This window comes from Canis aureus, chromosome 10 (assembly GCF_053574225.1).
Source record: "Canis aureus isolate CA01 chromosome 10, VMU_Caureus_v.1.0, whole genome shotgun sequence".
NCBI lineage: Eukaryota > Metazoa > Chordata > Mammalia > Carnivora > Canidae > Canis > Canis aureus.
In genome coordinates, this window is record NC_135620.1 from 8,851,247 (window position 1) to 8,873,752 (window position 22,506).

The 22,506-nt window shown below is 34.3% G+C and overlaps 1 long non-coding RNA gene across 1 annotated transcript in view; it reads right to left on the reverse strand.

The window, feature by feature from the left end:
* Positions 1 to 22,506, reverse strand: part of LOC144321944 (uncharacterized) — a 429,293-nt gene that overhangs the window by 329,361 nt on the left and 77,426 nt on the right. The window lies entirely within an intron of this gene.

Genomic DNA, 22,506 nt, shown 5'->3' on the forward strand with positions numbered 1-22,506 from the left:
CTTTTTCTCACTTTTTTGGAGGAAAAGAAAATATCCAAGGAAGAAAGTCAGTGCCAGAAGATTCCAGTCATTCCAAAGGGTCTTAGTAATCTGGCACAGGACAAAATTGAGAGGATGCCAGAGTGGAGACCAAACTCAAGGAGGTCATACTTTGGGTCACAGCTACTAATTCCTGACAGAGCCACAGGATCCCAAAGTTTCCCCTAGCTAGAAGTACACTCATTCGTTTATTCATGCATTACTTCAGAAATATTTTTGAGCAACTACTGTATGCTAGGCACTATTTTAGATGCTGGGGATAAAAGGATGAAGAATATATAGTGGATGCCTTTAAAGAGTAAGCAGCTTAGCAAGGGTTACAGGCAAGTGAAGAGTCAATTACAACCCAATGAGGATTAAGAGAATTGACAGAACATAGTGTTAGTGGAAAAGGACAGATCATTAGAGAATTACCTGAAAAAAAGTCACTGCAGTGATAACATCAGGTCATATATTTTAACATCAGAATAGATTCAGAAATGATTTAGACAAATTCTCATTATTTTTCCAGATGAAGAGAAATATTCAAATTTTCATATGGCTCACACATCTTTGTCTCCTGCCCCATAAAAACATCTTTACTCATTTTATTCCTCTGCCTAAAATGGTCTTAAATTCCATTTCTTTTCTACTTTCCCACTTACAGGACTCAACATCTCTTGTCCAGAGTATATTTTTAAAAACCCTCCTATCATGGTCCTGCCTGTGTTTTCTCCTTGTTCCAGCCAGTTCCCTATTACATAGACATCTATATTCTGAAAATACAAGTTTGATCACATGTTTTTCCTACTTTAAAACACTTCTAGGGTCTACTAGCCCAAGAACTAGGAGCTGTATACATAATGTTCTTACTTCAGGCTAAATGTATTCAATATCCATCTATCCACTCATTCACTCATCTAGCCAACCAGCCATCTATTTATTTCAAAAGCACAGATGTAAGTGTGTGGGCTTGCTGCCAGGCATTGACAACATAGAGATCATATCAAGTCTCCATCTCTGATGTTCAGTGACCCAAAATATTTCTTCAGCTTCATCTCTCGCCACTCTCCCCAGTTCCCACTGGCCTCGTAGACACCTGTATAGTCACGTCCTATTGTCCAGCCACACTAACCTTCCCATCTATCCCCAAATACTCCTTCATGATTCTTCATCTATCATAGGCGGTTTCATCTCTTAGGATATATCCGCTTTTGCCCCCTAGGGAGTATCATGAAACACTAGATTATATGTAACCTCTGAAAACCCAGCTCATATTTAGCCTCTGTATGAGCTGGATATTGTCATTTTAGGACTATTTTACAGATTAAAACACTTAGACCCAGAGATAAGACTGGTCTGAGGTTATACAGCTAACTAGAGACAGAGCCAAAATTTGGGCACAGTTGCATTGATTTCAAATTCAGTGCCCCACCTCTTTTCAACCCAACTGTCATACATTTAAATCTGAGTCACTGATCTGACATACCAAAGAACTCTATTTTCCAAGCCTCCGAGGTAGTGTTGATGAGTCTAGATGCTTCCTATTAGGGAAATGAAGTTTCAATGGGATGGAGTATATCCATCCAGGTATACACTCCAGAATTTTTGTTTCTGCTTCTTTGTTCTCTGATAGTAACTCTCCACAACAGCATGAGCCTGTTTCTACTCTGCATCTATTTCTCCACCCATAAAATGCACCTAGGGCTAACTATGTCATAATTCAACCAGACTGAATCCTGTGAAGTTCTACATGCATTTCTTCTCTCCATCCTCGACTCAAATTATTACCTCTACTCTAACACTCTGTCTTGGGCAGTGCCCTCCTTCTTCTGGCTACTGCTTCCTCCTCCTTCCCATCAGGATCTAGCACAAAATTTAGCATAAAGGATAGGATCTGTGAAAATATGTCAAATGAAGGATTTAATATCATTAAAAGTTTTCATGTGCAGTTTCAACTTTATTCTGTGGGAAATTAAAATGTACTTTCTGACTTTGCCTTCAAATATCCCATCTAGTAACAAGAAAAGATGTGAAAGGAGTCCATTATAAAAATAAACAGGGATGAAAGGGATAGAGGTCTTATCTGTGTAACACATTTTTAATAGAAATTCCTAAATTCTAAATAAGAACATACTTTATAGATAAATCTTTGAACCTAGCATTTTTAAGTCCAATTTTATTATAACTGCATTCTTCATTTTAATGGCAAGTTTTGAATTTATTATTCGATTTACCTTGTAGAAAACATCAGGAAAATTTCACATATCTATAAATAGAATTCTCTGAGGAGAAAGGGGCTTTCAGAAAGATACAACTGTATTTTACAAGCCAGCACAAACTGCTTAAGGGAAATTCATTAAAATTTATTTTGAACTTCTCTAAGAGCTCTTGCTTTGAAAGCAACTAATTTTACCTCAGAAATCCTTCAGTTATTTTTTTTTTCTAATTTCATTTAACATTTCCATCCTGAGTAGAAGCTGTCTAGGGCAATGCTATGTGTGTGATTGTTTTCTGGGATGATAATGATATTTTGTATCTATGCTGTCTAATTAGTTTTGGCTGTTATGTCCTTGAACTATGGCTACAGTAACCAAGAAACTGTATGTTTAAATTATTTAGTTTCAATAAATTTAAATTTATATATAAATAACCATATGTGACTATTGGTTATCATATTGAACAGCAAAGATATAGCATATACTCCTTCTCCAAATCTCTTAACTGTAGTCAGATGTCATCTTTGGGTATCATTTTCCAAAATGAAAAAGAAACAGGAGCTCTCCAAATGAGAAATATTGTTTATCGTATATAGCATACTCTACAAGGATCTATTTACTTGATTTTTTTACCTCTATCTCATTTCAAAAGCAATCAGGTGTAACTTTATTTAAATATATAATTCGTATCCTGCTACAGATTAATATAAATTTATATAACCAATTGCTGTCAAATTACTTATAAATCCAGGAAAAACGTATGTAATGTATAATAACTTCTCATCTATCTAGTACAAGAGTAAATTAAACATAAGTATATATCAAATTTGCTACTATTAAAAAAAGTTCTAACTTAAAGGTCCATAATACAGTGGTAGCCTATAACTGGGAAATTGATCCAGGCAGGAGAAACATGAAGGATGAGACAGACTTACGTTAGTCAAAGAGGGGGCTGAGGGAAGTGTTCCAAGCAGAGGGACGAGCATATGGAAATGTCCTGTGGCAGTCAGAATCAGAATAACTACAAGGAAATAAAGTTCACAGTGACTATTAGGACCCAGACAATGCTGGACCTTGTGGGCCATTTTAAGGAACCTTCTCTCCTTATCATTGACAGTACCAGAAGCCACTGAGAAGATTCCTAGCACCGAAAAGATCACTTTGACTTCAGTGTACTGGAGTTCAGTGTCAGAGCATATGTTTGTAAGTCAACTTGTTAGGAGGTTATTTCAGAAGTGTAAGAAAAGTGTGCTATATACCTTGAACTGGAATGTTGGCGATGGGCCAAGAAAAGTAGATGGATCTGAGAATGTTCCAGAGATGGATACAGAAAGTACAGTGAAGGATAGATAAGCATCAGGGTGACTTCTAACTGGCTGACAAACTAGCTGAATGGTGGCATCATTTACTGAAAGGTGACCGTCATTTTGTTTTATTGCACTGGTGGACAGGATAGAAATAATGAGTAAATTGGTGAGGGTCCATCATGAGATTTCTAAAAGATGGATAAACATATTAGCTTTGTACCTCATAAGATAATAAAGCATGAACCAGTTGTGTACTGGTAGAAATTTAAGGAATGGACAAAATTGCATAGAGGGCAGGAAGTGGAGATCATCTACAGCCATGTAAAAATCTGTATTCAATGGATAGTTAGAAGATGGGTCTGCAGAACATCTAAAGTCATTAAAAGTTAGGAAAAAGAAGAAAGCCCAGCAGGCTACTACATCACAAAGCCAATGGAGAAAACTGTAAATATTTCCTACCTCATAAATAAGATGTGAAATGGTTTAAAGTTTTTTTTTTTTTTTTAAAGAAAAGGGGATTAAGTTAAAATAAAAGTAAATTGAACCAGAATAACACACGGGTGAGAAAATAACATAAATCTGGGAGGAGGTCATTTTTCATTTTATGGAGTTGTTTATGGAACCATTTGGTTGCTAAATATAGATAACAAATTTGATTTTGAGTTACTTTGGCTCCTATAGCATTCTCTCCTGTGTAAAATGGGGACAAAAATGGGACTTCTCTCATAGTGTTACTGTGAGGAGTGCATGAGTTAATGCCCTCCAGGCATGCACAGCCTCAGTCACAGATCCAGAGTAATCATGACCCCTAGATGCAGCAATACTGGAGCAGTGGTCATGGTGCTGGAAGATACAGTGTCTCAGACCCAGTCATAAAGTATTTTGGGTGCTATCTTCCTCCAAGGAAAGAAAATCTGTTGTACTTCTCAGACTCAGGGATGCCATTTCATTAAAATGCCCGTCAAATGTTCCATAGGATTTGTTTCCCTATAATTTCAAATACCTGCTCAGAAATTACAAAAAGGGATTGGCAATGATGCATGAGCTAATGATTTATTTTGGAGATAGGCGTGAAAGTTTATTCATAAATGAATGTGCTTTTTGCAATTACAGTCCATTGATAACAATGAAGCATAGCCTATTAGATGAGTATTTTGTATTCCCTAATTTGTTCTTTCTCAGAGGCTCGGTACAGGGGAGGTAAAGTCTTTTAACCAGTGCAAAATCCTGAAAATTACCAGAAGTCATTTTCTGAAGACAGCCAATTATGTAATGACCTGACAAACGTAGAAGGGGGTTTTTAATTAATGTCCCAAACCAATGTCCGTAAGACCAACTTCTCCAGATAATCGGGACTGAGATACTCAGTAGCTTTACATCCTCTACTACATACCTTCTACACTCAACACTTATTCTCCTTCTCCTATGTCTTCTAGATTCAATACCTATTCTTCTTCTGTGTCTTCCTCCCAGTGAAAAATTGACAACTGAGAGGTTGTCTTCTCTATAAGAAGATAGCTGTAGGCATCATATGAACCACCTTTTACCCATTAGTATCTGTACAGCAATGAACCATCACAAAGCAAACCTATTGGCTGCTGTACTTCTATTGGGAGATATGAAAGTAACCCACGCCCAAGCTACAATCAGTTGCTCTATGAATACTGATTGAATATTCAACACAATACCGAACAGAAACTTTAAAGTAAAAATGCCTATTAATGTCATCATTTATTATTTACACTACCTGCTACATCTCTTACTACACTGTGTAGAGTTGTGGGTCAGAAAAGTTTCAAAATACTTTGTATTAGCTCTGAAAATTTTTATTATTTCATCTATCCTTTCTAAGATCTACAATACTACTTTCCAAATCATAACAAGTGGGTTTGTTTGCTTTTGTAAGGTTACAAATTTTCAAAGGAAGAAAAAAAATATATTTCTCTTATATTTGGCTCTGAACTTGAATTCAAATTACTGTAATAATGACAAATATCAATCTCCAGCTGTGGCCTAAACTGGAGTTACACATATGAATCTTCCAGCACTGTTGAAAACAAGGCATTGTTTCATCTATTTTCAATTCAATAGTGTGTATCTTTGGGCTGCACATAACAAATGCTATTTGGGGTATAAAGATTACAAACATCGATCATAATTTGATTTGTTTCTATTGGATATCTCGTATAGGCACCACAACATAACTTTACCTGTTATAAGGTTGTTAATGGCATTGAAAATTACTCATGACACAATAAATGCTGCTTGAAATATAACATTTTTACGTTACATTAAATGTAAGAAGAGTATATAATCTTTGCAGCAGTATTTTGCTCAGCCCTTGAACCATCAAATAATGATGTTTTATAAATGTAAAAGCCAACAGAATCAGTATGCTATTTACAACTTGTATATTGTCAGAAAAAGTCTTTTTTTTTTTTTTTAGATTTTATTTATTTATTTACAGAGAGCAAGAGAACATAAGTAGGAGGAGAAGCAGGCAGAGGGAGAAGGAGAAGCATGCTACCTTTAGAGCTGGGAGCCCAATGTGGGACTCAATCCCAGGACCCTGAGATCATAACCTGAACCAAAGACAGATGCTTAACCTGCTGAGCAGCCACCGGGGTGCCCTGGAAATAGTCTTAAAAACTCCAGTTTAATTTTAAACTAAAGTCACCCATATCCTAATGAGACAGTAAGGACAGAACAGGAAAATTCTTTAGCATTAGCACACAAACCTGCAGGCAATAGAAACACTGCTGTCCATTTAGAACTTTCAAAGTAACACAGGCTTTTCATCTACATAAATAATCCCAAAAGTATGTATTAGAATCCCACAGGGATTCTGATTTTTAGATGATAATTGTCTTAAGAAACATGGGATCCTAACTTGAGATCAAACAATATCTTGGTAAAAACCAACTTTGTAAAATAAGCACCTGTTACCTTTGATGGCATTTTTTCTGAGAGAATTCAGTTTTTCAATAAAAATATCTTAACCCATCAGTTCTTTTCCTGAAACCAGAGATTCACTTCAGAGGGATTCATGAAACAACTAAAACAGAACAGCACTGTGTTCTGTTTTGCTAAAGCAAATACTCCCCTAAAACTGAATACTAGCTTATTTCCAACAATGGTAATCATTTACTATTTTTTATGCTATTGATACTAGAATTGAGTATTCTAAAAATAAGTAGCCTTAAGGAGAGTGCAGCATACTTTATTCATCTATCTCAGTGACCAAGAAAAGAAGAAATGCTCTGCTACACCCCAGATAATACTGACTGATAAAATCATTTAATAAAAACACTACTAGGGATGCCTGGGTGGCTAAGTCTGTTGAGCATTGGACTCCTGACTTTGACTCAGGTCATGATCTCAGATCCTGGATCGAACCTCAATGAGGAGTCAGCTTGAGGATTCTCCTTTTCCCTCTCCCCCTCCCCCCACTCATGCTCATGCATGCTCTCTCTCAAATAAATAAATAAATCTTTTTTAGAAGAATGGTGGTAAACTCTGGCGTATTCCTAACCAGGTTATTCTGTGTTGTTCTCCATTTTTCTTATTCTCCTCCTTCAAGGCTTTTGTTTGTTTGTTTGTTTGCTTTTACAGTCCCACGATCGGTCCCACCATCATAATTCCACTAATCTATTGCTTAAAATATGACCCTCACTACACAAAAATGTTTCATGACTACAATGTTGGGATTTCCTGTTCCTTGACAGTGCAGCTATTTGGACAAAAGGGTAGATCTACAATAGTGTTTATCCAAAGTACTGAATGCAAGCTGCTGATATATGATCCTGAGTTCTACAAAAAGCAAAACCTTCACTCTATTTAAGCAAGTGCTGAGGGGATCCCTGGGTGGCTGCCTGCCTTCGGCCTAGGGCCTGATCCTGGAGTCCCGGGATCAAGTCCCACATCAGGCTCCTGCATGGAGCCTGCTTCTCCCTCTGCCTGTGTCTCTGCCTCTTTCTCTGTGTCTCTCATGAATAAATAAAATCTTAAAAAAAAAAAAAGTGCTGAGTTTATTTTTATATGAGATAGCTATGATACAACATTAGTAATATGTATCTGTGAGTATATATATGTGCCACATATATAAATATATGGCTAAATATATACACTTACACTGATTAAAATTCATTTAAGTAAAAAAAAGATAATTTCAAGTTAAATCAAAGTACATCACAAAAAATTTTTTTAAAAAAGTATAACATCACAATTACAGCAAAGAGCTCTAATGATGACAGTTTAATTTCAAATTGTTGAATTTATTACTCTCCAGTTTCCTGGCCTCTTTCATTCATGAAAGGAAGCCAGATGAGGAAGCTTTTTTTTTTTTTTTTTTTTTTGCCCTGTGACTTTTGTGACTGTGGCAATGGTCAACTCAATTCAATGGACTTTATTTCCTCATCAAAATGTTCATATAGCTGTAGTGCTTCAGTGAAGTATAAAGCAGCAATGAATCTAACTCAAGCATGAAGGAAAAAAACAGTAACTTCTGACAACCAAATAACATAAACAAGGTCAGGGTACTAAAATCTGGACATTTTTTTTCCTTTGAAAGAAAAAGATAAAAACAGAGAAAACACAGTTAAAATTAATTTGATACACTGGAAATTTATATTGCACAAAATTATTTAATATTAATTTCATGACAGATTTATTTGTATTTCTGAAAATAAATAAATACCTATAGTAAGCAACAATAAAGCAAATCTGTGTAGTGTACTAAAAAGAGTATGCCTCATAGCCTGAAGTAGACCTGGTCAAAATTTCAAATTTACTACCTAAATATCAAATTCTAGGACTCCTGATCATTGATTCTTTTTTCACAGTAGCAAAATAGTCAAAATGACCTTATAAGGTTAGATAGGATATCTATGCCAATGTTTGTAGCAGAATAAGCAAGCATAGGAAATGTTAATTATCTTCATTTATTATTGGAAGGCTGTAAATATTCAAAAGCATAACAAAAAATATCCACTAATACCACCCCCTTCACAAAACAGAGAGAGGAGGTAAAGGACAAATAGGACCCAAGTAATTGAATTTTTTTTTTTTTTTTTGGTTAAGAATTGTTTTGAAACTAAATGGCCAATAAAGAGAAATGAAAGGCATCCAGATTTGAAGGGAAAAACAGAAAACTACATTTGTAAATAACATTTTTATGGAAAATCCTAGGGATCCACTATAGAACACTAAAACTAATAAACTCAGCAATGTCATGGAGGATCAATATACAAAAGTCAACTGGATTTCTACTAATTATCAATGAACTATCTAAATATAAAATTAAGCCAGTTTCCATTCCAAATGGTATCAAAAAGAATACAATTCTCAAGAATAAATTTAACAGAGTTAAGTACATCTGTACTTAGGCAACGTTGCTGACAAATTTGAAAGATGATCTAAATAATGGAAAGACACCTCATGTTCATGGATCAGAACATTTAATATTATAAAATGGCAAATTTCCCTGAGCTGATATACAGATTTAGTATAATCTCTGTCAAAAATCATAGCTACCGTTTTTTTGAAGAAGCTGACAAATTGATACTAAATTTCAGATAAAAATGAAAGGACTTAGCATAGCTAAAACCAATGAGAAAGCAAAAAATGTGAGAACTTACGTTTCCTGATATTAAAACTTATTACAAAGCAATAATAATCAAGACAGCAAGGGATGGGCATAAAGAAATGCAATTGAATTGAGAATCCGAAACAAACCCTTAAATTTGTGGTCAACTTAATTGTATCAGTCTGCCAAGAATATTCAATGGAGAAAAAAAAAAAAATCACCTTCTAAGAAATGGTACTGGAATGATTAGATATGCCCACACAAAATCATGTATTTAAACCCCTACCTCACACCATACTCAAAAGTGAACTCAAAATGAATCATATACTTAAATTTAAGATCTAAAACCATAACATTCTTAGAAGAAATCATGGCAATAAATCTTCCTGACCTTGGCTTAGGCAATGGTTTCCCAGATATAAGACCAAACACATAAATACTAAAGGACAAAATAGATAAGTCAGTCTACACCAAAATTTGAAATTTTCACACTTCAAAAGAAACCATTAAAAAAAATAATCCAAAGAAAATCCATAAAGTGGAGCTATTTACAAAACACGTATCTGACAAAGCACTTGTAATCTAAAACATACAAAGAACACTAACAACTCAATAATAACGGGAAGTATAATTGAAAAATGGGCAAGAGATTTGAAGAGATAGTTCACCAGAGACCATAGTGGAATGGCTAATAAACACACAAAAAGATACACAATGTCAATATTCACTAGGAAAATGTCAATCAAAAGCACAATGAGGTCTACATCCACAAAGAGTTCAAACCACTTGACATCTGTTAGAATAGATATAAATACAAGTAGAGTAATACGTGTTGGTGAGGATGTAAAGAAAGTGAAACCTCTTTATGCCACTGGTAAGACTGTAAAATGGCACAGTAACATTGGAAAAGCTTAACAGTTTTTCCAAAAAGTTAAACACAGAATTACCATATGACTTAGTAATTCCAATCCTGCGTACCTGAGAAAAATAAAAATGTGTCACCACACAATGTTTTGTACACAAATGTTCACAGTAGCATTCTTTATATACTCAAGAGATAGAAACAAACTTCTGAACTAATGACCACATTTATTTTATAATCTGAGTGAAGGATTATTTGTTTGCTTGTTAGTTTATTCTAATGGATTATGTTGCATTTGTGTAACCTTATTTTTTATTTTCATTCTTGTTGCTTTTGCTTTTGAAATTCTGCAACATTTTAAGGTTTGGGAGATAAATTCAAGTCTACAAAATATATTATACATCTGAGTTTTTGTATTTTTATCATCTTGTTCTGAAATTATTTTTACTTTTTAAAGATTTATAATATTTATATTCTTGTCTATAACTGTAATTTCTATTATTTTAATTCTACAATTAAGTAGATGTAATGCTCACCACAAATCTCATAACAAAGAAAGCACACTCCTTCATTCATAATTTTGATTCATCACTTGTTTGGATTTCTATTAGGGAATTGTTTTTTTCATAGTTCAGAGTAATCTAAGTAAGACCTCAGTTGGTGCAGAGGAGAAAACTTTAACATATGGTCTCAGAAGAATAAACAATTAAAATTGATCTTAAAAGAAAATAAAATCTCAATATCCCAGTAACCATGGAAGAATATACATTTTTTTCAAAGAAGTATCTCCAAAAAGTATTTGATCCCTAATTGTTTTATCAGTGGTATATTCAAACTTTCAAGAATAGAAAATCTCTGTTACACTGTTCTAGAGCACAAAAACAGTGACCTGTTTTTGAACACTAGAATTTACACAAGACAATGGCAAAAATACCTAGTAAAAAAGCTCCCAAAGATCTGAGTACATCAGAATTTGACAAAATTTAGAATCTTCTGACTAAATGTTAACATTTCTACCAGAATTCAATAGGTATTGCTGGTTTGATTGTTCCTGTACATTCTGCAATTTTCCAGAGCTAAAACTGCAGTGAAGGTTAAAAGCTAGAGACCTTTGTTTAGACTTGCTATAAATTAGCTTTTTCGCCCTCTGTTTAAGAGCATAATTGATCTAAAGTTAGTCATTATTTAGTTGGTCTCTGAAAAAAACTGATTTGCCTTTATACTATATCTAAACTATGTTAAAAATATCATTAATGTTTAAAAGTTTTTTTCTCATTGCTTCAGTATTCATTATGGCAAATGGTTAAGAAATTTTTTGAGCAGATATTTTGGGTTTTCTCTCCTTAGGGGCATAAATAAACTTAAGTATCATAAAGCTCTGACTTCCCTAATCTTCAATTATATTTAGTTTATAATCTTGAATTTTTTTAGAATTGAAATTATTTCATTTAAATATCTCAAATAATAGTAAAGTCTCCATTAAATAGAAAATTATGACATTGTTAGAGAATTAGGACAATTAAGTAAAATTTAAAAATTGCATATAAACATGACTATTTTTCAAATCAAAAAATGTTAAATACTTATTTTAGAAAATACATAAATTCTATGCCATATGGTTATTAGAAGTGAATTCTATTCCTAGTTGCTATCCTAATAAGTTTTGGGAAATTATTACGGGCCTCAATTCTCTTATTAATATGATCTTCATCTGATTTTTCCATATTCTGTATTGGTATAGCACATAGTATGCTTTCATAATGATAATTTCTTCATGACACATAAATAAAAGTGGGTATCCTCCAAAACATCTGCTTGCAAATTTTAGCAGTTGAAAATCACTTTGCCTGTGTCCCCTGAACTTTTTCAAAAAAACAGTTTTATGCTTATCAATCCCACTTCTCTCCTCTAGCTTATTTTTAACTATTTGCCCTTCTGCCCTATATTCCTCAAAATTCTACAAAATTGAGGGGGTTTTTTGAGCACCAAATATCTCTGTTCTTCAAAAATTTTAACTTCCAAAGGTTCAATTGCCTTTATCAACTTACTCAAACATCTCTCCTAATTCTCATCACATCAACTACAGGAGTAATTTTCTATTTTATCATGATCACCTGATGTTCTTCTAGAATGCTTTAACTTCCAGATAAAATCCCAATTCCTTATCTTATCCTCACCAGGTTTCTCACAAATAAAGATGCAGCCATATGAGGGCTATATCTTGATTACTGACTATGAATTTTTCAGACTGTACTAATTAGGAATTGCATACAGTTGTTAGTAACCGCATTCTGACTACAGTTGTTTGGGATTTTGTTTGTTTTTAATTAAAAATTAAATTAATGGTATGGCAGTTCTACAAAGTCATTACAAAATCAAGATTCTATTATCGTTCTTCTCCACAACCATCTTAAGCACACAACTTGCACTCTCAAGGATTTAGGATGGTTGCTGAATTTCTAGCCATTGCATTCATTTTCCAGTGAAGTAAGGGGAACAGTTTTTGCATCCATGAGAGAGCCCTTTAAAGAGCTATTCTGGAAACCCCACCCAATGGTTTTCATTTGTATCTCATTAGTCCCTCCTCATGGCATCTGCAGTGAGGAAGTACCTTCCAACTGGACCACTGCTCTACAGGAGACCATTATGGCATTTAGGAGGGAGGTTTATACCTAGATAGGCAGCTACATTTGTCAATTACCAGATTAGATTTATATAAATCTGATCTTCACATCTGCAATAGCCAAGTTACTCTCTATTAATCTGAACTGGTGTGTTTTTCTTTAAAAAAGTATATTTGCTTTTATAAATTTTCATTTAAAGTTTGTCATTTTACTGTCACTTAGCTTGTAGTTATCCAATCGCTTTCTTATAAGGACAGTGTTAATATAGGAGATTCCAGACCCGCTAGTACTCCCCACAACCACCATCACATAAACACTCACTCTCTCTCTGTCTCTCTCTCTCTCTCTCTCTCTCTCTCACACACACACACACACACACACACTCTACTATGTGGATTAGTTCTTTACTAAGTGGGTAAATTTAATAGCCACTCAGTATTAAAGATGGTTAGGGAAATAAATATTTTAGAAAAGCTAATATAAAATTGGTCTTTGAAAATGTTATTTTAAACATTTCATCAGTTTAACTCTTAAGTCTATGAGAAAATTATTTTATACATCTAGAATGTCCAGAGAAATTTGCAGTTTGTTTTTCAAAAGAGGAAGGCTTTATTTGCTTCAAAAAATTGAGTCTTAGAAAAAGACACTTAAATCTACCTCAAACAGGATGAAAAGTTCAGAGTAAATATTTTAAGTTTGTGATTTTACCTTGAAAAAACCAATATTAAAATATATCAATATTGAGCAAAATCTCATTTGTAACTGCAATTATGTACTTAAAGGAAAACAAGCAATATATCACATCTATTGTTCTTCCTTACATAGATTTCTCTAACGGGATTTGGGTGTTACCTATAAATTAGCTTTCACAGAATTTTTGAGGTTCATAGCACAGATATAAAGAGGAGGGCTTTGCAACGTATATGTGAAATTTTAATCAATTTTCTCAAAGGCTTTTTATATATACTTAACATTTTTAAAAGTACAGAAAAAATTAAGAGATTTTTTAAGAGGCACGAATCACATCCCAGACTTGACTTAAATACTAAAATTTTGCTGTATTTCCCTCAGATATATTTTATAATGAATGAAACATGATAGACAAGATCTTTCTTGGTTTGTATACATTTAATATGTATAGATCCATAAAATATATACCATGTCAGTATTCTTGTTAAATCTTTGTATGTTTTTTTACGCATTTCTATAACTTTAAAACATAACATTTGAGATATTTATTAATCTACAAATTTAGTTCACTTATTTCAACATATATATAACAACCCATTACATGAATATTACACAATTATTTGTTTGCTAATGTAGAAACAAACATGTTTTACATAAGTTTCTGTAAAATACACATTCAGATCTAGAATTGCTAATATATTTACTGTCATAAAATCTTGACATTTTGATTTTGATAAATTTCTAAGATGACTATACCAGTTTATAGCCCTGCCATCAGGGTAAGATAATTCCTATCTTCCCAAATACTCGCCAAGGCTTGGTATTTTATCACCCTTTTAAATGTTTGCAACTCCGATGGGTTTGAAATGATATCTCCTATTGTAATCTGCATAAACATTGATGTTTACCTCTATAAAATTTATCTAAAATTATCGTATAACCTTCTGCTGTTGCACTTTTTGTCTTATTGATTTGTAAAAGCCATTATTAATTTAGAATATAATTGCTTGCCTGTGATATGTATTAATGATTTGTTACAGATGAAATGTCCTTCAAGTTTATTATTTTTCAACCTTTTATATATTTTTAAATATACATGCACTATTTTAAGTAGTATATGTTAACTGTGAAACATAAAAGTGTAATAACCACCTTGAATTCATCACCAGAACACTATCAGTGCCTGCATCCCCTTTCTGCTCCCCTACCCATCCTCTACTGTCTCGTTTGTATGTAACATTTCCTTACTCTTTTTTCAAATGTTCATTAATCACACCTGGAGGTATGCTTAAATTTTACTTTCAAATTGTGCTTGCTTCTGTACTCTTTCACTATTTTCATTTATTTTTCTGGGTGTGCTGTTTTCCAGGAACACTGGATTTCTCAGATGTATCCATAGGTTGGAGATTGGTTACTGCTGTGAGTTATTTCTGATGGTTCTTGAAAGTAGTATATCTTGTTTCCTCATTGTGTGTGACTAACTCAGACTACTTACTGTATATGGTATTGGAAACAATGTTTGCAGAAATCAGTTAAGATCCAAGACTACAGCATTATCTTCTGGAGTGTATTTCTTTCTTCCCTGCACTTACAGGGGTTGCTAATTCAGCCCCGCTATTAGATGCTATTAGATGTCAGTTTCCCTCAACAGCCAGATGATGAGAAACCAAAGTTCAAGTTCTTCTGAGGTCTAGTTAACAGTTTGTTATCATTTGGAAAGCATGGACATTTGGAGTTCCAACTCAAAGTGAATGGTTGTCAAGATAGTAACAAGGTGAGTCAGGTCCTTAGGGTGTAACATTTAAAGAAATACTCACTCTTAGGGGGACAAGTGTAGACAGTACCCTGAGATTACAGGCTTCAGAAATACTAAGCTCTAAGAGATATCAAAGTGTAGTCTATAAATATAAAAATATATTATTTTTAAGTGTATTTTCAATTTTCCTAATATTGTTTATCAAGGAGTCGACAAGTTAAACATTTTTTTTAAAGATTTTATTTATTCATGAGACACACAGAAAGAGAGAGAGAGAGAGGCAGAGACACAGGCAGAGGGAGAAGCAGGCTCCATGCCAGGAGCCCAAGGTGGGACTCGATCACAGGACTCCGGGATCATACCCTGGGCCAAAGGCAGGAGCTTAACCGTTGAGCCACCTAAGGATCCCCCAAGTTAAACATTTTTTTAATGCTTTACTATCACATACAAAAATCTAAAGAAATTTTCAATCTCCTTATTTTCTTCCCTTAATTTCTTTTTCCTTTCCCTTGATTCCTGAGAAAATATCATATTTTTTAATATATCATAATCTTTTCTTTCCCAGATATTGGAGAAATGCCTCTTAATATTACCAACCAAATTTCTGAAAGAATAAAGATAGTAGAATACTTAACTCTATGTGACATTGACTATAAATTGATCATCCTATCAATTTCACAGGGCATATTTTTAAAATTGTTTTATTTGAAGATGGTTGCTACACAGTGTTACATTAATTTCAGATGTACAACATAGTGATTAGACAAGTCTATACATTATGCTGTGCTCACAAGGGTAACTACCATCTGTCATCATACAATGCTATTAGAATATCGTTGACTCTATTCCATGTCCTGTTCTTTTTATTCCTGTGACTTAATCATCCCATAACTGGAAGCCTGTATTTCCCACACCCCTTCACCCATTTTACTCACTCCCCACTGGCACATGTGTGTGTATATCTCACATCTTCTTTATCCATTCATCTATCAACAGACACTCAGGTGGCTTCCACACCTTGGCTATTATAAATAATGCTGCAATAAACATTGGGCTGTATAAATGACCACCAATGGTGGAATTATCAGGTCATATGATATTTCTATATTCACTCTTTGGAGGAGCTTCCATATAGTTTTCCACAGGGCTGTGCCAATTTACATTCCTACCAACAGTACATGAGTGTTCCTTTTTCTCTGTTTCCTCATCCACACTTGTTATTTCTGTCTTTTTTATTTTAGCCATTCTGACAGGTGTCAAGTGATAGCTCATTGTGGCTTTGATTTGCTTTCCTGATGGTGAGTGATGTTGAACATTTTCATGTATCCGTTGGCCACCTATATGACTTCTTTGGAAAAATCTCAACCTGTTCGGGTAAGTAGTTTTGGGCTTCAGAGATTTTCTTGTTGCTTTTTGTTTTCAATTTCATTGATTCTTGTTTAATCTTTATTCTTTTCTTCATCTTGCTTTGAGACTGAGATTTTTTTTCCCTAGTTGTTTTAAGGTACAAGGTTATAGTACTTATTTGATATCTATTTTTTAAAACAGACTCTAAAGTATCAATAATTTATTTCCTGTAACTTTATTATTATTGACTAGTCTTATTCTACCAAATCTTCCCCATTAAATGGTGTGATTGGAGTGTTTGAACCTCATCTTTATTGACTTCATATCCTTCTTACTGCAATATATGAAATTAACTTTGCAATGGGCTTGCATTAAATTTTAAATGTTTAGAACAGAAGTTACACTGACTTGATGGGCAGTTGGAGATGCTAGTGATAAATGACAATTTAGGACTGTATTATTTGATAGGTTCATTTTAAAACCTGCATTTACTCTGATCATTAGATGTTCTACTTTCCCATATGTACTTTGCATATTTTCTAGGCAAAATGTATTGCAATAAAAATCCACAATAATATCCATGGACTAAGTGTGAGCAAAACGTGAGCAGCTGTTTAGCTGATGTGGTGAAAGTACCATTGACTGGTACTCCTGGAAGGTGATTTAACATCTTAGGGTTTCCAAGTATATGTAGAAGTTTGGTCAGACCATTTTGAAAGAACTTTTCAGCTGTAATTATATGATTCTATGAAGGTTTTTATAACATTATATATATATTTTTTCTTTTACACTTACTTCCAGTTGAGGACAAAGTTAAAAAGAGATCACCCTTAGCTAACTGATTTGCCTCTCTTGACCAACTTCATCCCATGTATATAGATGCAAACAGCTCATATTCCTCCATAAATTTCACACACACACACACACACACACACACACACACACACAGCATAACATGGTTTACTCTTAAGCCAGAGATAAATAGTAAATAGATACATAAGCAGAAAACATCCTTACGACAACAATAATTAAAAACCAGTATAAACAGCAGCAAGCACCATAGTTAGCACATTATAGTAATTATCTCATTTAACCCTCATAATAAGCTTATGCATAGGTTCTATTTTATTGATATTCCATAAATGAGAAAATTATGCTTAGATTAGTTAACTTGGCAAAACTACTACACAGAGAGCAGTGGTTCCTTTATGCTCTAAAGCTGAAAAAGCTTTCTATTTGACATTTATAAAATTGCAAATAACCCTCTCTTTTTTATTTTTCTACTGGAAAATGAATGAAAATACCTTTCTAGATAAATTAGGTCACTTAAAACAGTGTCCTGTAAGTGCACTGCTTGCTCAGATTCTCAGATTCTGAGAATATGTACATTGAAGCTATCCAGCGTCCTTGGGTTTTTGTATCAAGGAAAATAGTCACAGAATATGAACTATCAGGAAAATTTAAGCATGCTGACTTGAGTGACAAACTTCCTAATCTGCTTGTGTATTGCTGGAGTGAGTGAAGTTCATGAAAGATACAGAGAACAGAGAGCAAAGGCAGGGAGGCTACAACATAGCAGAAGAAAAAAAGACAGCAAATGGCAGTCCTCATCAAATTTTTATGTACTCCTTGCCTCTTCTTCCTTTTTTCTTTTTTTTTTTTTTAAGCTCTGCACCTTTTGGCAACTCTCGAGTATTATTCTATCTCCATTCAAGTCACTTTGTGAATTAAAGCCCTCCCTCCCACCTCCCACTAGACACTTTTGGATTAGTGTTTTATCTAGCTCCTGGAAAAAGACAAGGGGAAGGGGGAGAAGAGGACCAAGAAAAAAGCCTCACAACATTAAGGCAGGTCCACCTTTTTATCTAATGTTTTACATTTTTCTTTTGATTGGACACAGGCAGTGAATATTCCTAGCCAGCACCTCACAGCCTGTCAACACTCTAATACTTCATAATTTATAAAACAGCTTTCTTCCCCCAAAAGCTCAATATGCTTTACAGATATCTTATTGATGCTCACAATATTCCTTCAGGGAAGTTAGGCGACAAGAATTATTATGTGTTTTCTAGGACGGGGAAAAGACTGAAACAACAAGAATCCATTATCACTAGTGAGTTACAGACAACTACAAACTTTAGATCTAATGCTGTTACCTCCCTGACTATGCTGGCTGTAAAAAGGAATGAAAACCAGTAAGTCCTGACACTCGGGAGGTTGGGACCTCACAGGGAAGAAGAGGAGGTTAGCAAGTAACTGTCAAGTACCCACCTGAACTCTATACCAGGATGCCTAGTTGTCAACACCAACTGAACATGGCATCCAAAACAAAATCCTTTATTTTCTCTTCCTATAGCCACTTATTTTTTGGGTATTCTCATGTCAATACAATAATATGATCCCCCCAGTTGGTTAGACAACCAAACAGCCAGTCATGCCTTGTTTTCCCATCTGCAAGTGCAATCCAATACTGATTCACAACAAATTCGCTTCTACCCCTCTCTTTGATACCACTCTAATTTTATTGCCATCAGCCATTCTAACAGTCAGGCAATCAGAGAAAATTGGAAACTTTTCTACATCTACTACTCTAGTGCCCTGGTGTTACTAGGATCATCCTCCTGACGACTGCAAAACCCTCCATTCTCCCATTCTTTATCTCTCTCTACCACAGTCCACTTTTAACAAAACAAGAAGAGTCATAGTTGGAGAAATGCAGTTGTAACTTTTATCAGTTATACATATAAATGGTTAAAAGAACTAAATTAATTCCACCAGTTTCATTAGAAAAGAAGTCCCTTAATTCATAGTCATATCACACTCCTCAGAGATAATCACTTTCAAATCATCTGTTATTTATCTCTGTATGTGTATTTATATATAAATATGTATATAACATGCTACTTTTCTCCCAAAGAGAATATGTTTTGCTTTCTTTCAAAAAACACTGTACTGATTAATATGAAACACATTTTGATAGGCACTATAATGAACTTGATTCTATAAAAGTAGATATCCTATTAGTAGGGTTGTGAGCACAGAAGGAGAGATACTGCTTACTTATTATTTCTAAACCATTCACTGAAAAGTATGTAATTCTTGACTGAACATTAACGTGGCTACTGACCACTATGTTACTTACTTTCCTCCTCCATGGGTGGTCGTGACAGTCCTAAATGTGGGGGGCAAACTTTCTCATACCTTGGATCCCTACTTTTCACAAAGTAGAATACTGAGTCTAGTTATAAGCAAAAGCAATCGTGATAATCATACTACTTCCTAATTTTTCATTTTGAGGTATTATCTATTTACATCCATGTATAGAAATGAAGATTTGGCTCTTACCATTCCTCTCCATAAACCATGTATTTACTTTCTATACCTTCATCCTTCTGACATATTTTTTATAACTTTAGGTAGATATATCTAAATATACATATCTATAATATACATATCTCTATATAATATCTATATATGCAGCATTTATATTACTTTGACTGCATAAATGATACCTGTCACCAAGCCATGCATGGTTATTCTGGACACTTAATAAATTTAACCCCCACTCTTCACCAGCAGTGAAATTTTTTTTCAATACATTCAAACACACTACATTCTCAACTGCATCTTCTTTTATTTAAGAAATTTCTACTACTTATTTCTTTCAATAAATTTCTACTACTTATTTCTTCTCACCTATTCTATATGGACAAGCTAGACTCTAAACTTCATTCACAGACATCACTCTAGCACTCTCCATCATAATTTTGAAGATTCTCTTTGCTACTACTCTATTATTTGTACTGTTTCATGGATCCCATGGTTTTTCTTTCTTGATTTACTCTTCATTTTCATGGAATACCTCCTCTAATAACTTTCTGAGGAAGAACACAGAATAGATCTTTTTTTTTAACAACTGGCTTATCTGAAAATTTATCTATCTTTATTCTTAATTGATAATCTAAAGCAAAATATTCTAGATTCTAGAATGGGAAGCATTGGACTCAGAATTTTTTAAGAATTGTTCCATTGTCTTCTATTTTACACATCACTGCTAAAAAATCTGAAACCACTGAAATTCTGATAATTTGCATGAAACTCTTATTAATTCTGGAAGTTATATCTGAAATGTTATGAAATTTTACAATAAGTTTCCCTGATATGTATCATTTTCATTTCTTCTGCTGATTACTTGGTAAATCCTTTAATCCTAGCAATTCAAATATTTGGTTATGAGACACTTATGTCCTCAACAATTTATATTACTCCCTTTTCTCTTTTTAAAATGCCAATAATTTGAGAATGGACCTGCTGAAGCAGCCTTCTGATTTCCCTGTCTTTTATCTATCATGATCTGTGCTTTTGACCTTTCTGTGCTATTACCCCAGGAACTTTTCTCCATTAAATTATCTGATCCTTTCAGTTGGCATTCTATTCCAGTATCATGTTTTAATGTTATAAGAGCTCTGCTTTGTTTACTTTATGTTATCACATTTTGGGGCTACTAATATAGTACACCTTCTAGTATCTAATTAAAGATCAGATTTCATAAAGTTTTCTTTTTGCAAAGTCTTGATTTCCACCAAACCATCATATTTAATTCTAAGTACTGCAGTGATCTTTTAGAAAGCTTATATAATGCTTCTCCATGTTAAATAAAGCCTTCTAGTGCCATCCTACTGTACTTTGAATAAAGGAGCTAAATTTCATACCATGGTTGTTAGAAGGTTGAAAATAATTTGGCCCTTAACAACCCCTGCAAATCTACCTCATCTCGTTATCGTAGCTAATAGAACCTCAAATATCTGTCAAATAAATGATCATGGCAAGATTCAAATACAAATTTACATAACCTTTAATTTGTGATTTTTCTGTTTACCACACCATTTCTCTGCTAGTGCAGACTTTCAAAACTGTTTTGCACTCCACATCATCCTTATCAATGCAAGTTGATCTTCCTGAAGTGTAGCCTAATTGTGTACTCTTGCTCTAAAACCATTCTGACCTTTCAATGATAAGTGAAGAAGAGTAAAGGGAGAGAAAACCCAAGCAGACAGGAGGGTCAAAGGGAGAGGGAGAAGCAGACACCCCGCTGAGCAGGGAGCCTGACAAGAGACTCAACTCAAGGACCCCAGGATCATGACCTGAGCCAAAGGCAGATGCTTAACTGATTGAACCACCCGGGCACCCTAATTTAATTATTTTTATCAAATAAAATAATTGCTCAAAATGGAATAGTGGGAAGGGGGAGTAAGTAAAGTATAGGGCACTAACACTGGAGGGACGCTTAAAGCAGAGTTCAAAAATGATAATGCAGAAGGGGACAACAGGAAAGTTGGGTTGGAAGCTTAGAGAGACAGGTATAATCCAGAAAGAATTACACCCCAGAGCTAGTAGCTACACTAGGTTCCTATTTTAGCAGCAAGCAGAAAGAAAAACAACAAAAAAAGAATAGACTTATGGACAGAATTTGACAATCCATTTCTTTCCTATTGCTAGATGTTTCCTGAATCCACAAAGAAAGAATCTCCTTCCCTAGTGTCATTACCTCTATTTACAGGATTATTATGTCTCATAACAGCTGATGAAATAGATTCCTAATTGATCTCTACCTATCCTCTCTTGTCCAGCTCTATTCATTATTTATACAGCACTCAGAGTGGATCTTAAAAGATCCAAATCTAGGGATCCCTGGGTGGCGCAGCGGTTTAGCGCCTGCCTTTGGCCCAGGGCGCAATCCTGGAGACCCAGGATCAAATCCCATGTCGGGCTCCCGGTGCATGGAGCCTGCTTCTCCCTCTGCCTATGTCTCTGCCTCTCTCTCTCTCTGTGTGACTATCATAAATAAAAATTAAAAAAAAAAAAAAAAAAAAGATCCAAATCTGGTCATTCCAGTCTCCTTCTGAAATCCTGTAACCACCTTTGGTTGCTCATGAAATAATCCCAGAATCTTTACCTTGGACCAGGAAGCCTTGCCTTTTCCACCCCCGGTATAAGTCTATAGCATTTTTATATATTACTCTTCTCCCTGGTCCTCTCCAGTCTACAAATTCCTGTTGACTTTCCAGAAAACAGCTTAAGTATCACATCCAGAGGGAA